At 38.5% G+C, this 16,176-nt stretch overlaps 1 pseudogene across 1 annotated transcript in view; it reads left to right on the top strand.

Annotated features, from left to right (window-relative positions):
* The window catches only part of LOC308352457 (5'-AMP-activated protein kinase subunit gamma-1-like), a 46,340-nt pseudogene extending 39,433 nt beyond the window's left edge, over window positions 1–6,907 (top strand). Inside the window, exon 4 of the transcript in view lies at window positions 5,807–6,907. The product of the transcript in view is annotated as a 5'-AMP-activated protein kinase subunit gamma-1-like (transcript). The remainder of the gene's footprint in view (window positions 1–5,806) is intronic.
* The last annotated feature ends 9,269 nt before the right edge of the window (window positions 6,908–16,176 follow it).

The raw sequence follows: 16,176 nt of genomic DNA on the forward strand, positions 1-16,176 counted from the left end.
GGGTTAGTGCTGAACCTCATCAACACAGAGAAAGCAGGGGAGTACCTTAGATGACAAAGGACAGCACAGAAAATGAGAAGAGAAGAGCTCCCAAACAGAACTCAAGGAAGCAACTGGAAAAATGAAAAAGTATGAGGAGTTATCCAAAGTCAAAATCAAAGTCAAGAAAGGGCTAACAAATGCACGCTCGGAAGTCAAAAACTATGACTACCCAGTAAATAGTGGCCATTGTCACTTATTTGTTTATTCAAGCTATTTATTGAGCACTAAGTGCCAAGGGTTATTCAGATCCTGGAAATAAAATAATGGGGAGGGGAAAGAAAGGAGACAAAAATCTCTGCCCCCATAAAGCTTATAGTGTAGTGGGGAAAACAAATAATAAAATGAACCACTAAATTAAGTGAGATTAGAAGGTAATAGGTATTTTGAAAAAAATATATAAGATAGTAGGACAATGGTTTAAGCTGGAATATGCGAGGGATGGGGGTTTTCAATTTTAAATAAGGTGTTCCTCACTATGAAGTGAACTTTGCAAAATGATTTAAAGTACACGAAAGATGAAGTGATACAGTTACCTTGTCAGAACATTCTAGACAGCAAGAAAGTTCTCACTGCTCATGCTAGCTAGACCAAGAGAAGAATAGCCTTTCCTTATGCCTTACACATAGTAGGTACTCAGTATATGTACAGTGAATTAGTACAGTGGATATTCAAAAAAGTATCAAGTCATCAACTCAATTTATGGGCATGACAATAGATTGATTTGGAAAAGAAAAATAATTAGTAATAACCTTACCAATAAAATATACATTTAAGTATTGCAGCTTAACAATTTACCTCATTTTGTTTCCTCTCTTCTTTGCAAGAGTAGGTATCACAGAGATAACTCATGAAATAGCTGTTTGAAGGATTAGAATGTGGGTATTTGGGTCAACTGGCTTGGGTTTTTGTGGGAGCTGAGATTTTGTTGTCCTTTTGCTTCTATCTGTTGTTTCATCAAAAAGGACCTTCTTATATAAACATTACAGACTTGTTCTGGTTGACAAACAGAAGTACATGATGATTTCTTACGGCTGAGGTATCTGATATAAAACGGGTCTCTCTCTGCATGTACATACACAATTTATAACAAGACTGTGTTAAAAGTTAAATGTGTCTTGATTTTTGAGAACTGAAATATTTGCCTTTCTGCCTGTGCCATGAAGAGTTCATAAATGATGGAAGTACTTCGGTTCTCAGCAAGATGCTATTTCTTCTCAGTGCTACCTCTTTGGGGGAACAAATATGAAAAATAAAACGTGTCATTTTACATGATACAGAGCCTTTTTATTGTCACCTTCCTGGCTTTAAAAGTGAATGGGACAAATCACAAAAAGACATATTGTAGGTGCAGGATCTGTGTTAAATTTAGATATTCTAATGGAGGTTACAACTCGGTGAGTCTTTTCTGCGTCTCTTATTTCTTCCATTCCTTATCCATGGGCAGAGGGACCCGGTAATAAAGCACTGAACTGCGAATAGGATGATTTATGTTTGTCTGGCGGCCTTTCTCAGCTCATATGTCTTGGAGATGATGATTTTCCTACTAACTGACTACACTGGAGTGTTGTTAATATCTGTCAAGCCCTGGGAATTTCAGAGAGGTGGATGTGTACACATGGCTTTAAAGACCATTTGCCAGATTTTCACAGAACACAGCCATGATGATCAATTACACACACACACACACACACACACACACTTTGTTTTCAGTCTTAGAAACTGATACTTATAAAATTAATGGAACTAACTACACTGAGATTACTTCACATCCACTAGGATGACTATAGTAAAAAAGACAAACAATAACAAGTGTTGGTAATGATGTGGAGAAATTAGAGCCCTCATGTGTTGCAGTTGAGAATAGAATGGTAGTCATTATAGAACACACTTTGGTGGGGCGCCTGGGTGGTTCAGTGGGTTAAAGCCTCTGCCATCGGCTCAGGTCATGATCCCAGGGTCCTGGGATCGAGTCCCACATCGGGGTGGGGGGGGTCTCTGCTCAGCAGGGAGCCTGTTTCCCCCTCTCTGTCTGCCTGCCTCTCTGCCTATTTGTGATCTGTCTTTCAAATAAATAAAAATAAAATCTTAAAAAAAAAAAAAAAGAACACACTTTGGCAGTTCTTCAAAAAGTTAAACCTAGAGTTACCGTATGACCCAGAAATTCCATGCCTACCTCTACACCCAAAAGAATTGAGAACATATGTCCACATAAAACTCATAAAAAAATATTCATAGCAGCATTATTCATAATAGCCAAAAAGTCAACACAATGCAAATGTCCATCAACTGATGAATGAATGGTTAAATAAAATGTTGTAAATCCATACAATGGATTAATATTTAGCCACAGAAAGGAATGAAGTACTGATAAATGTTATAACATGGATGAGTCTTGAAAAGCATGCTAAGTGAAAGGAGCCAGGTACAAAAGTCCAATATTGTTTGATTCCTTTTATGTGTAATGTCCATAATAAGTAAATCCACAGAAACAAGCCAAAAAAGATTAATGGCTGCCTAGAACTGGGGAGTTTGTGGGTAAATGGGGAGTGACTGTTAATGGTTATGGGATGTTTTTCTTTCAGGTGGTAAAATGTACCGAAATTAGATAGTGCTGTTATGTGCACAACTTTGTAAATATACTTAAAAGTCTTTGGATTGGGGGCCCTGCATATCTCAGTGGGTTAGGCCTCTGCCTTCAGCTCAGGTCATGATCCCAGGGTCCTGGGATCGAGCCCCGCATCAGGCTCTCTGCTCAGCGGGGAGCCTGCTTCCCTCTCTCTTTCTGCTGTCTCTCTGCCTACTTGTGATCTCTGTCAAATAAATAAATAAAATAAAAAAGTAAATAAATAAATAAATAAGTCTTTGGATTGTACACTTCAAAAGAATGAATCTTACAGCATGTGAATTGTGTCTCAGAATTATTTTTTAAATGTTTATTTACATCAAGGATTTGAAATTTGATTGAATATTGGATGATATAGAGGTATTATAGTTAATTTTTGATATATTATTTTTTAATTTTTTAACACAAAATTTAGTTTTTGGTAAAATATTGTGGTAGTGTTTTTAAAACAGGTTATTTATACAAAGATGATCATTAAATACTTATGAATAAATTTTTTAAAAATTAGTTGCAGGAGCACCAGGGTGGCTCAGTCGGAGTGTCTGACTTTTGATTTTGGCTCAGGTTATGATCTCAGGGTTATGCGATTGAGCCCCATGTGGGCTCTGTGCTCAGTGTGGGGTCTGCTTGTCCCTCTCCCTCTGTTTACCTCCTTTTCTCTCTGTCTCAGATAAATAAATAAAATCTTTTAAAAAGTAAATTGCAAACACATATTGCTAAGGTAATACCCTGTTGCTGGATTTCCATCACGAGGACATGGTGGTCGTAGACTCTAAATCCCAAATTAGTGCTGTGATCTTAAGAAAATTTCTTAACTGCTACAGAACTTAGTTTCCTCTTCTATAAAGCAGAAGTTTTGAGGGCACCTGGGTGGTTCATTCTGTTAAGCATTGACTCTTGATTTTGGCTCAGGTCATGATCTCACAGGTCATGGGATCGAGCCCCACATCGGGCTCCACAGTCAGAGGGAATTTGATTGAGATTCTTTCTTTCCCTCTTCCTCTGCCTCCCCCCAACCCTGCTCTCTCTCACTCTCTCCAAAATAAATAAATAATCTTTATAATTTATAATAAATAAATCTTTTTTTAAGCGGAAATTGTTATAAGGACTGTAAACTGTTATAAGGACTGTAAATTGTTATAAGGACTGTAAACTCCAAGGGCGGTTGTGAAAGCCAGCAGGCACCTGAGAAATGATTGTCACTGTTGGTAGGACAGGGGGTGGTGGGGATAGTTAACTTCCTTACATTGATTCTTAGACACAGTTCTTTTTTCCATTTTAGCAACTCTGAAATTAGGATGCACATACTAATCAATGGCATATCATAACTTAATTAGAAATATTTTTCTTGGTGCATAAAATGAGCATCTTATACACAATAGCTATTTATAGTCTATGAAATAACAGTGTTGCTGGTACTATTATCAGTACTCTTACGATGGTGACATAGACTGTTTTCATTTTCTGTCCCTTTAGCCAAATGTTCTTCCCAACACATTTGATCCTCAAAGAATACAATTTATTTCTACTGTCTTTGCCCACCCCCCTCCCCGTTTCTTGTTGTCCTCATTTATTACTCCTTGATGTAACAACTACCATCAATGTGGCTCTAAGCAATCAATTTAAACGCCTTCAAAACAGGTAAATATGTGAGACACTGGGTGTATTCATCCTTTTACAATGTATACATACATGTACATACCATTATGTCTTTCTATTTTCAGTATCTCACAGTTTCGTCGATTATACCTCAGTAAAGCCGAAAAAATTTGCTTAAAACCACAAAAATAATAAACAACTAAAAATAGATAATAGATCATTAAATCCAAGAAAAAGGATATTCTTTTAGAAAAGAGGCCACAGTTTGAAAAATTATCTTCTTCAAAAATGATATACATAGGAAATTTTAAATGTGCAAGTTAGTCTTTATTTTCCAAGGATAAAGAAGACTATTACATGTAATTCAAATACAATCCTTTCTACTTAAAAACAAAAAACAATTTCTTTCATCTTAATTTCCTTATATCTGTAAGGAATATCTGTAAAATGAGGATAGGGATAGCTCTACTCTAATGAGTTTAGGTTTTAGGCAGTGTTCTAGGCAATGGGATAGAGCAGTGAACTGTAGGTACCCAGGTATTTAGCCATGGGAAGCCTACATTCTAGGGATGTGGGGGTGGGGGAGAAGAGCCGTCCATAAACAATTACTACATCAAGTAGTTAGATGCATTATAAAAATAATTTAATTGAATAAAGTGGTTAGAGTGTAATGAGCTGCTATTTTTTATGGATGTTCAGGGAAGCCTTCTCTGATTAGGCAACATTTGAGTAAAATTAGTAAGGCAATTAAATAATCATGATGAAAATATTCTATAAACTATGAAGATAAAAAAGCACTTTCTCTTAACATGCTGTAAAATCATTGTGTTCTAGGTTAGGCCCTAAAAAAGCACTCAGCCCAATGTCTCTGTCATTATGAAGTTCATGGGCTCGTCTGGGAGACAGATATGGAAATGATGATTGCTGTGATATGATAGCATGATACTTATCATATGATAGTATGACAACTACTAATGTAGAAAAGTCTAACACTTCCATGAAAACATACGAAAAGAAGACCATAGCAGAAAGCTTCATGGAGGCAACCCTATCAGGTCTCCTCCCTCCTCGGGAGCTTTGTACTATCACTTTCCTATCGCTCAGTAAATGTTGTTTTGTTGCCAAACAAACAAACAAAAAAGGAGAAGCAGCAGACTTCCTGGATAAAATACCATTTGAGTCCAATCTTTAAAAATATTTTTAAATTAAAATGTTATATGTTAATAAAAATAATTAATAAAAGAACTTTAAAAAATTATACATTCTTAGAGAAAAGTTCCTGTAACACAGAGCACACCAGAAAGAAAACACCTCTGTCACCTCTTCATAGTCTCATTTTCTCCTTTCACCTGTGAAAATAAGAAAAGCCTTTCCCTTCTTACCTCTAGGATTGGCAAGATAGTAAATATTTTAGGCTTTGCGGTCCCAACAGTCCCCATCACAGCCACTCAGCATTGCCACTGTGGCACAGAAGCAGCCACAGACGATACACAGACCAATGAGCATGGCTGTGGCCCAGTGGACTTTTATTTACAAAAATAGGCAGCCACCTGGATTTGGCCCTAGCTTGTCAACTCTTGCCTTACCCCAAACCTCAGGGATGTATAATAAAGAGTGTGGTGCGAGAGCTTCCTAAAGTGAGCATACCCCGCCAACACCTCTTGAATTGGAGACGGTCATGTCCTCCAGAGACCCCAGGATCCAACAAGAGTGTGTGCCTCCTTCATGAAGTCTCCCCACTGCGACAGCCTGATTCCCATGAGCTCCAGCTTGGTTGTGTTTGCTACTCCCCTGCAGGTGAAGAAAGCTGTCTTTGCTTTGGTGACTAAAGGTGTACGGGCTGCCCCTTGGTGGGATAGTAAGAAGCCAAGCACCGAGTTCACCCATATCCTGCATCACTTCTATAAATCAGCCTCAGTCCAGATCTATGAGCTGGAAGAACACAAGCTAGAAACTTGGAGAGGGCCGTACCGACAGGATGCCTTCAGACCACTAGCCTGCGTTTCTCCTAATGCCAGCTTCTTTGATGCTGTCTCCTCATTAATTCAAAATAAGAGCCATAGGCTGCCAGTTACTGACCCAGAAGGAATCAGGCAACACTTTGTGTGCCCTCACCCCACAGGCACCTCCTCAAGTCCCTCAGATGGCCTGTCACTTGAGTTCCCCAAGCAGACTTCACGTCTCCGTCTAGGGAGGGGCTGTACTGCCAACACTGCTGTGGTCTGTACCCCCACCCCTGTCCGTGTGGCTCTCGGCATCTTGGTACAACACCACCGGGGGTAGATGAGAAAGGGCATGTGGCCCTTGATCTACTCCAAGATTGATGTTCTCTATGTGGCAGCAGAAAAGACCTACAACAACCTAGATATGTCTGTGACCAAAGTCCTGCAACATCGATCCTATTACTTTGGGGGTGTCCTCAAGTGCTGCTTGTGGGAGACTCTGGAGACCGGCAGCAGCAGGCTGGTGGAAGCAGAGCTCCACCAACTTGTGGTAGATGAGAGTGGTGTGGTCAAGGGGATTGTATCACTGCCTGAGTCCTGTGGCCCTGGTGCTCGCAGGAGGAGAGAAGCCCTGAGCTGGGAAAGGGGTCAGGCAGCACCAGGGGATATGCCCCACTCACTGCCTGCCCCAAGTTTCTAGGAACCACAGATGAAACCTCAAGAGAAGTGTGACTCTGTTCCCTGCTCAGGAGAAAGGGAGGGTTGGGGAGGGGGGGTAGGAAGGAGAATGGATTTTTCACTGTCCTTATCCTCACACATACAGCCTAGCCCATCCTAGCCCTTGTCCTCTTAGATGGAGCCGCTGTTCTGGGTGAATGATGGCGGTGTGCCCCTCAGGCCAATTCTGATCTCTGAGAGATCTCCAGACCTCACCCAGCCTTTCCCTCTATCTCTGCCCCTGACTGTACCCTAAGATAATAGCACAACAAAACTCTTCCTCAAGATATTTTTATTCATCTTGTTTCATGCTGTGTGGAGGAGGCTGAGGCTGTTTAGCGACATTTCTCCCCATGATGGGAGTGGAGAGGATTGTGGGGCAGAGGGGCTTTGGGTTCCTGTGCTGTGCGTATATTAAGGGAGATGGGGATTAGGTGGAGGAGGAGGGCAGAGTGATTAGCTGAGGTTATTGCTTTTCATGGCAATCCTAATTAAAATGACAGGAACCTCTTCATGGTGAAAAAAAAATAGTGAAAAAGAAAAGTGTGGTGCATGTCCAGTTTTCTGTTTTAGCTGAGAGTTAAAAGATGCATAAGAATTTTTCAGGATAGGGGTGCCTGGGTGGCTCAGTGGGTTAAAACCTCTGCTCAGGTCAGGATCTCAGGGTCCTGGGATCGAGCCCCGCATCAGGCTCTCTGCTCAGCAGGGAGCCTGCTTCTCCCCCCTCTCTCTCTGCCTGCCTCTCTGCCTACTTGTGATCTCTGTCTGTCAAATAAATAAATTAATTAAATCTTTAAAAAAAAAAGGAATTTTTCAGGATAGTGAGTCAAGGGAGGAACAGTACAGTCAAAACAGATTGAAAGTCATGTACAAAGTTACAGCTATGAAAAAAACAAAAACAATCAATTCATGGACTATTCAGAGAACTTAACTAACCATAGTATTTCACAAGCTAAATTAAACTGCTCCTCTGTAATAATAAATTAATGATAATCTTCTCTTACTGAGGGGGGAGGTCATGAAAAGGAATGACTAGTGATATCTCTAGATAAAATTTTAATTTTTCCTCCATTGTGCTTTTGGAGTCTAAGTTACCTATGGGAGGAAGAAATGTTCATACTTCCATTTACAGTCATTCCCTAGTGTTCAGATGTGAAGAAAATGAACATAATGACTTTAACATCTTCATTTCCCTCTTGACTCCAAGTACAATTCTGAGGATCTTCTCTGATCCGCCATAGGCTTTAAGTCCGCCATATTTACTCCTGAAACTCAACATCTGTTAGCCTCTGTGACACCTGTTTCTTAAGGTTTTTTGATTTTTTCATTTTTTTTCCTTACACATGAACGAGATGATCTGGAACTTCTAAGTGGTTCCTTTAGGCCTGCATATCCCTGCTAAGACTTTTTCCCCCAACCACTCCTAAATTTTTCTTCTTCTACCAGTATGGCCAATTATGTAAACAAAGCCAAGTAATGATATATACCACTTACCAAGAAAATCTCTCCATGGGAAAATGAAACTAAATGTTTGCCTGATGTGTTTGGGCAAATGTGTGTATTATCTCTTGAAGATCTGCCACTGGAATGATGATAGCAATTCAGGTATTGGAGACAGGTGTAGGTTTGAGTTACATACTTAGAACTATAGTAAGTTAAGCAAATCACTTTACTTCTCTGTGTCTGATTTATAAAATGGGTATTTAATTACTTCCTATGGTTGTGGTATCAAAATTCACTGGGTGAAAACTTGAGCTGGTATCCAGCAGGTTATAGGTGCCTAATTAATATTAAGTCCCTTCATTCCCATGAATTAACACATACACCTCTTTATAAGTTTAAATACACCTTCATCAACTGAAATACAGAAGAGCATCAGTCTTCATAACTACAGAATTATCCGATGCTGAAAGTCACTTAAATAGTTCAGGTTTTTAAAAATTAAAATAGCATTTAAATCATCTTGAAGAAAAGGGGAGGGGAGTGAAGGAGAAATTAAAATAACCTTCCTACCCTCGCTTCTGTTGATTTAGTGCTTCATCTTAAGCTTTAACATGCTCATAATTTCTAGTAATATATATTCCGAGCCCAACTTTGTTCTCACTCTTGTTTTTCTCTCTTCTTTCACTTGGCCTTTAACTCATGTTAGTTGTTGTATTTTATGTTCACCTGTAAGCTTCCTGAAATCCTTTTTGGAACACAGTGGGGTATAAATAAAATAAAATACTGTGTGTTGGACATGGCAACTTCAGAAAGAGAGCCCATAGAAATCAATAATTCTTACCAGTGCCTGCAACAGTTCAGTCCCAGCCCTTCATCTGGGGCTTGTTGGGCGCAAAACCTGCAGTTTGCCTTTTCCTGAACCTGGTTTACTATTTAGAAAATTAAAATTGCTAACGTTTATCACATCCTTAGTACGTGCTGAATATCAGTCTGAGAACTTTTACCCATGTTTTTTCCCATAATTTCCCCAACAATTCTAAGAGGCAGATACTATTTACTATACCTACAGTACAGATCACCCAGAAATGGGTGACAGAGTAATGAAATAAAAGTTTCTTCAGGTCACACATGTGGTAAGTGGCAAGCTGGGATCCCACCCGAGGCAGGCTGACTTCAAAGCCCTTGGCTCAGAGGATTTATAAAATACTTGGGAAAGACTTTTACAGTTTCTTTCTTTATTTGGTTTGAGTCTCATGGATATATATAAATCATATGAGAGACTTTTTTTTTTAATAAATCATTTTACTGCCCTGGAGGTGTTATTTCTTGGTCCTTTCCTCAGCGTATTTTTCAAAAATTTCCATCCAGACTTTTCATGGCTAGGAGAGAGAGATTGAGTGAAAATAACCTGCCCTTTCAAACAGATCAATTCAACAAAATAATCATAGAGGCATCACTGAATCAGACCCAGTGCGAGATCCTCAGGCTACAGGGTTCTTTGGCAGCATGGTATCTAGCCCATATTTTATCCAAATATGAAACATGGCATGATAATACTGTGACGAGAGATAGGATGGTAGTAATACACGATACTCTGAGAGCATGAAGGGTCGGTACCACACCCAAATGGATCATTTATAGAAGGCTTCCCCCAGAAAAATTGCCTTAGTTGAGGTCTTCTGAAAGATGAGAGGAGAAAAGTGGCAGTGTTCAGGGTATGGTGTGTCAGGCTGCTTGGGACAACCTGATAGAATACCACAGTGTGAGTGGTGTAAGCAACAGACATTTATTTCTCCAAGTTCTGGAGGCTGGGAAGTCCAACACCAAGGTGCCAAACATTGTGGTTTCAGCTGAGAGCTCTCCTCCTTGTAGATACCTGACACCTTGTTGTGTCCTCACATGGTGGATTGGGGAGTAGAATGAAAGAGAGAGCGCCCTCTGGTGTCTCTTGTTATAGACACTAATCATGTCAAAGAAGAGTCCCCCTCTTATGACCTAAGTTAGTCTTAAGTACCTTCTATAAGTCCTTTCTCCAAAAACAGTCCCCTTGGGAGTTGAAGCTTCAACATGTCAATTTGGAAGGCAAACATTCAGTCCATAACAGGTAAGTAGGGGGAGGGAAAATAGGGTTTGAGCATGGAAAGTATTTCAGGAAGACAACGTAGAACTGAGAGGCTGTTCTTCCAAGGATCTGCACATAATTCAATAGTGAAGGGGTTTGGGTTATTAGAGAGAGGCGGGGTACCAAGGTAAGCTGGAGTTTAGACTTCATCCAGAGAGCAATAGTATTAAGAAACCATTGAAAGACTTTCACCTCAGAAGGGGCATGATGGAGCTAAATTTTTAAAAGACTCTCATCATGGGCACCTGGGTGGTTCATTTGGTTAAGTGTCCAACTCTTGATTTCTGATCAGGTCATGGTCTTGGGGCCATGAGATCAATTTTCGAGTTGAGCTCCAGACTCAGCATAGAGTCTGCTTGAGATTCTCTCTCTCTCTCTCCCCCTCTGCCTCTCCCTTCCCTGCTCGCATGCCCTTGCTGTCTCTCTCTCTAGATAAATCTTAGAAATCTCAGGGAAAAAAAAGGGAGAATAGACTGGAGAGCAGCAAGAGAGAAGGCAATTATTGAAGGAGATGGTAGTTTTAGTGACAGCAAGGGCAGAAAGCAGTGACAGGTACGTTTAGGGAGTCAAAACAGCATGACTTGTTGACAAATTGAACACCAGAAGAAAGAGAGAGAGGTGTCAAAGATGGCACCCATGTTGCTGGCTGGGGCTTCCCCAGCACTTGGCACTGGAGGAAACAGGAGAGACATATAGAACACAAAGAGAGAATTGTCACTGTGTCCCAGGCAAGGCAGTGCGAAAACTCTCTCTTGGTTGCTAACCGCCCCAAGCGTGGCTGGAGTCTATGACACCCAGAGCTTTCTGTCACTGAGCCTGCCTTTGTAACCACCTTTAAGTCTAAAAGTTTAAAACTAGTAACACCTCATTAGTGTTTGTTCATCAGCCTTTACCGATTTCCACATAAGCTTGTGTTCTGATTATTCCTTTTATCTTTGGTTTATTTTCTCAAAGCACGTGGGGACTCTAGAGCTAAAAGAAATAGACCTCTGTGACCTTGTCAGTATATATGTAGACAAAGAATATGCAGTTAAACATTGTATTAACAATAATAGTGATTGATGTTACAGAGTGTTACCAGGTACCGAGTGCTGGTTAAGACATGTATGTTAAATTTAATCCTGACAACCACTCTCTGAGGTGGGTACTGTTATTACCTTATAGGTAAAGACACAGATTTTGGATTGAAGTGACTTGCTAGTAAATTACCCAGCTCGGAAGTCAGTCTCAGACACATTGGCTTTTGATGCTCTAATCCTGATTTGAATATCATTTTGTCTTTCTAGTTTTAACTCTAGGATGCTTTAACAATTGGGATAGGATATTAAACATTTTATGTAATCAAATTGTTAGCATTTGTACTGCGGTTTAAAATAACTTCTAGTTTTTATAGTAATGGAGTCTTACTGTGAGAAAGTTGAAAAAGAAGAAAGAAAATAAAAATAATTCATAATCCTACCACTTGGAGATAACTACTATTATAGTTTTGATATATTTCATACAAGGATCTTCCAGTATATATATATTTTTAGTTCAGATCAGTATTTATACATCTTAACCATGTTTTTTTCATTTAAATTATAAATATAACCCTGTCTCCATGCTCTTGAATATGATTTGTAAGTGTTCTTTTCAATGGCTAAAAAATACTTCATTGTATGGGTATATTATATTTAATATATTATATATAATATATATAATATATATAATATATATTATATTTAATATATATATAATATATAATATATGGGTATATTATAATTGATGCAACCATTCACACATTTTGAACATTTAATTTTTTTCTCATTTTCCTACTACTATAAATAACATGTGGTATTTCAAGTTATTTCTTGTAAATATAGTACCAGAAGTGTAATTATTACTTCAAAAGGATAGTCAAATTTTTAGGGCTCATATTACTTTTGAAAAACAGTGGAACAGTAGATACTATCATCAACAGGAAATGAGAATTCCTGCCTCCTCATACACTCACCAGTACTATGTATTATCACTTTTAAAGCTTTATTAATAATTTTAATCTTTTTAATTATTATTTTTTATTTTTTGGCTACAAACAACACTTAACATTGTAAGACACCTTTGAGTTTATTTTTGTCTTTAAAAGAAATTATTTTTCTTTTCCTGTCCCTCATCCATTCACCTGTTTCTTCATTCAAAAAACATTTATTGGTTGACTATTATACACCAGTCCCTATTTGAAACTTTAAAATAATGGCAGTAACCAGAAAGGCAAGGTCTCTGATCTCTTGGTGCTGTCAGACTAGGAAAAGTCATATAGTAAATGGGTTAAAAAAAAATTTTTTTAAATCTGATCAGAAAGGGCTATGCAAACCACTTATTTAAAAGAGGTAACATGGTAAAACAATAGAGCATAGTTCTTAAAACTTTTGGTCTCAGGAACCCTTTACAATTTTTTAAATTACTGAGGGCCCCAACATGGATTATATCTATCAACATTTAGTGTATTAGAAATAAAAACCAAAAAATTCTTAATACACAAGAACACTCACGCACCCATTCCATTAATAGCCATGAAAGAGATGTAATCACCTACCAAGTAGCCTCTGGAAAACTCCACTGTGCACTCATCAGGAAAGGAGGGTAAAAAGATAAAGAGTGACAGTATTATTTTGAAAACAGCCTGACCTCGTAGATCCCTTGCAAAGATTTCAAGGATTCTTGGAATCCCCAGACCATACTTCAAGAAATACTCCGATGGAAAAGGACTTGATACTCTGCACTGGGAGGTTAGAGGAAGTCTCTCTGAGGATATGACATTTAGCTCAGAAAGCAAGTGATGAGAAAGAACAGGAGTGAGAATGTCAAAGGGAAGAGCTTTCAGTTCGTTAGAATTCATCAAGTCGCGTATGTATGTGTGTGTACATACGTATGACTCGGTGAAGCGTAGCATATATATACACATGTGTATACATATAGAAACACACCTTTACAAATATACTATGCTTCAATGAGAATGTTTTTCAGCAAGATTTGAAAGGACAGATGGGTGGCTTAGTGGGTTAAGCCTCTCTCTGCCTTTGGCTCAGGTCATGATCTCAGGGTCCTGGGATCAAGACCTGCATTGGGCTCTCTGCTCAGCAGGGAGCCTGCTTCCCCCCTCTCTCTCTCTCTCTCTTCCTGCCTCTCTGCCTACTTGTGATCTCTGTCTGTCAAATAAATAAATAAAATCTTTAAAAAATAATAAATAAATGGACAGATATGATAAAGGTTAATTAAAAAATAAGGAAAAATTTTATTAAAAAATTAAAAATTTTTTAAAAAAATAAGGAAAAGCATACATGCCAGGAGTCGCTCTACTAGACTCAGCATTTTTATTAATACTAAAGACATTCGAGCCAATGAAGATTTCAGATCAGGTGCCTTGTTACTGGAAAAATAAAAATAAACTTGCTCTATACCCTGAGAGTCCTTATCTTTGGACAATAAGGTCTTTCTGAGACTCAAGTTCTATATTGACTCTTGTGTTGTTTTGAGTAGGAGAAAAAATAAACATCCACAAATTTGGGGCCAGAAACATAATTTCTACCCCTGAATTTAGGGCACCAGATGGTCAGACAACAGCTTCGTATTTATTTGCAGTCTCTCATCAAAAAATTAGTGCCCAACAATTGAATGAACTACTTTTCTTTATTCTTTTCAAAAATCTAAATTTATTTTTATATTACCAAATTAAAATAGTGTCAATGTAATTTTGTAATACATTAAAAAATATAAAATCTAAAACCCTAGTAGATTATTAACTTTTCTCTTACTTCCTTTTTTAAATTGGCATGATTTTTACCTGATACAACTAAATCTCACAATATTGTATCTTGCTTTTTCTTTTACTTGTAATTTACTTATTCACTTATTTAATTATACTTATGATTTATGTTCTGTCCTTGTACTGGAATATAAATGTTATAAGAACAGGGTAGGGAAGTGATGCTTATTTTGTTCATTGTTATTTTTCAAGTGCTTAAAACAATACTTGCTATATTATAGGTGCTCAATAAATTCTTTTTTTTATTTAATGTTGAACATAGCACATGTATCTTTTCATATTGCTATAGACTCCTAACTATTCTTTCAGGTAAACTCTATTCTTCACTCTTGATGAAGTAATCCAGAATAAAAGCTTCCTACTCAATGTTCTGTATTTCACATTTCAAGATACTAGCTTATCATTAATACTCTTCTGTTCATAACTGGTTGCAAACTCAAATGCCTATGTAAGTTTAGGCAGCTAAATAAATTAGCATGTGGGATCTAAAAGAAGGTTGCAATAAGGAGTGGTGGGGTCTGTGGAAAATTTGAGGGCGCATCTCCCCCCATATCCAGAGGGGGCCCCATGCATTCTACTTTAGCTGATGATAGGCATGCAAGAATTAGAACCCAGTGCTATCAGGTCATCTGATTTTTTGATGAGAAGACAGAAACTGGAAATTTTATCTCTATGCTGCTGATTTTCGATGTTGGCAAGTAAATCAAACTTTTTTAAAAAAAACATTTTATTTATTTATTTGACACAGAGAGATGCAACAAGAGAGGGAACACAAGCAGGGGGAGAGGGAGAAGCAGGCTTCTTGCTGAGCAGGGAGCCCAACGCGGCTTCACCATCCCAGGACTCTGGGATCATGACCTGAGCTGAAGGCAGACGCTTAACGACAGACACCCAGGTGCCCTAAATCAAAACTTTTATAAAGCACTGTGAAGGCCTATCCATATGGCCAAACAAAATGCATCTAAGGACACAAGAATATGCCACTTCACACACAGTAGAAAAGCTCTTATTAAAAGACAAACAAAGACAAAATAAATAAGCATTGGCAAGAATGCGGAGAAATTGGAATCCTTGTGCACTGCTGGTGGGAAGGTAAAAATGGTGCAGTCATTCTGGAAAATAGTGTGGATGGAGATGGTCATGGCTATGCTTGCATGACAGTGTGTGTATAATGTATACCACTGAACTGAACACCTACAAATGGCTACAGTGATAAATTTTAGGATGTGTACAGTTTGCCAGGTTTTTTTTTTTTTTTTAATTTTAATGCATCTGTGGGAATCCACCTCCAATCTGAGACCTCAAGTCTAGTGCCCTCTGTCAACTGTGCGTCTGCAAACTGGTTCTGCAGTCACGTGTGCAGGCTCTCGTGCCTATGTGACTGCAGGGCTTTGATCTTCTGTGATCAGGTGGTTCCCGGCACAGAATGGGCTGCTGCAGAAGCACAAGGATCAGTAGAGATAAAACAAACACTAGACGGGGATGTTACAGAAAGAAGTAAGTGCTGACTCAGTCTGGGCTTTTAACCATACACTTAAGTGCCTTTCATCCTATTATTCTATGAGCATCCTTGATCGCAGACAGTGTTTTAGAATAATTTGCCTTCCAAATTCCATGCCTGTGAGTATCAGTGATTCTATGTGAAGCCCTAGGAAAGATACCTAACTTCGCTGTGGTTTTCTGTCATCATCAAAATAAAGACAACAGTACTTGCAAACAGAAATAGCTAGAATGTGCTTTAAGATCCTTCAATTAATATTGTACAAGTAGAATAAAATTATTACTGTGACTCATACCTACTGTCCTTCACATGACTAAATCATACTTAACACCATCACGTGCTAAAAAACTGGTCAATAGGGTATGAGCTGAAAAGAAAAAC

This window comes from Martes martes (assembly GCF_963455335.1).
Source record: "Martes martes genome assembly, chromosome: 11".
Taxonomy (NCBI): domain Eukaryota; kingdom Metazoa; phylum Chordata; class Mammalia; order Carnivora; family Mustelidae; genus Martes; species Martes martes.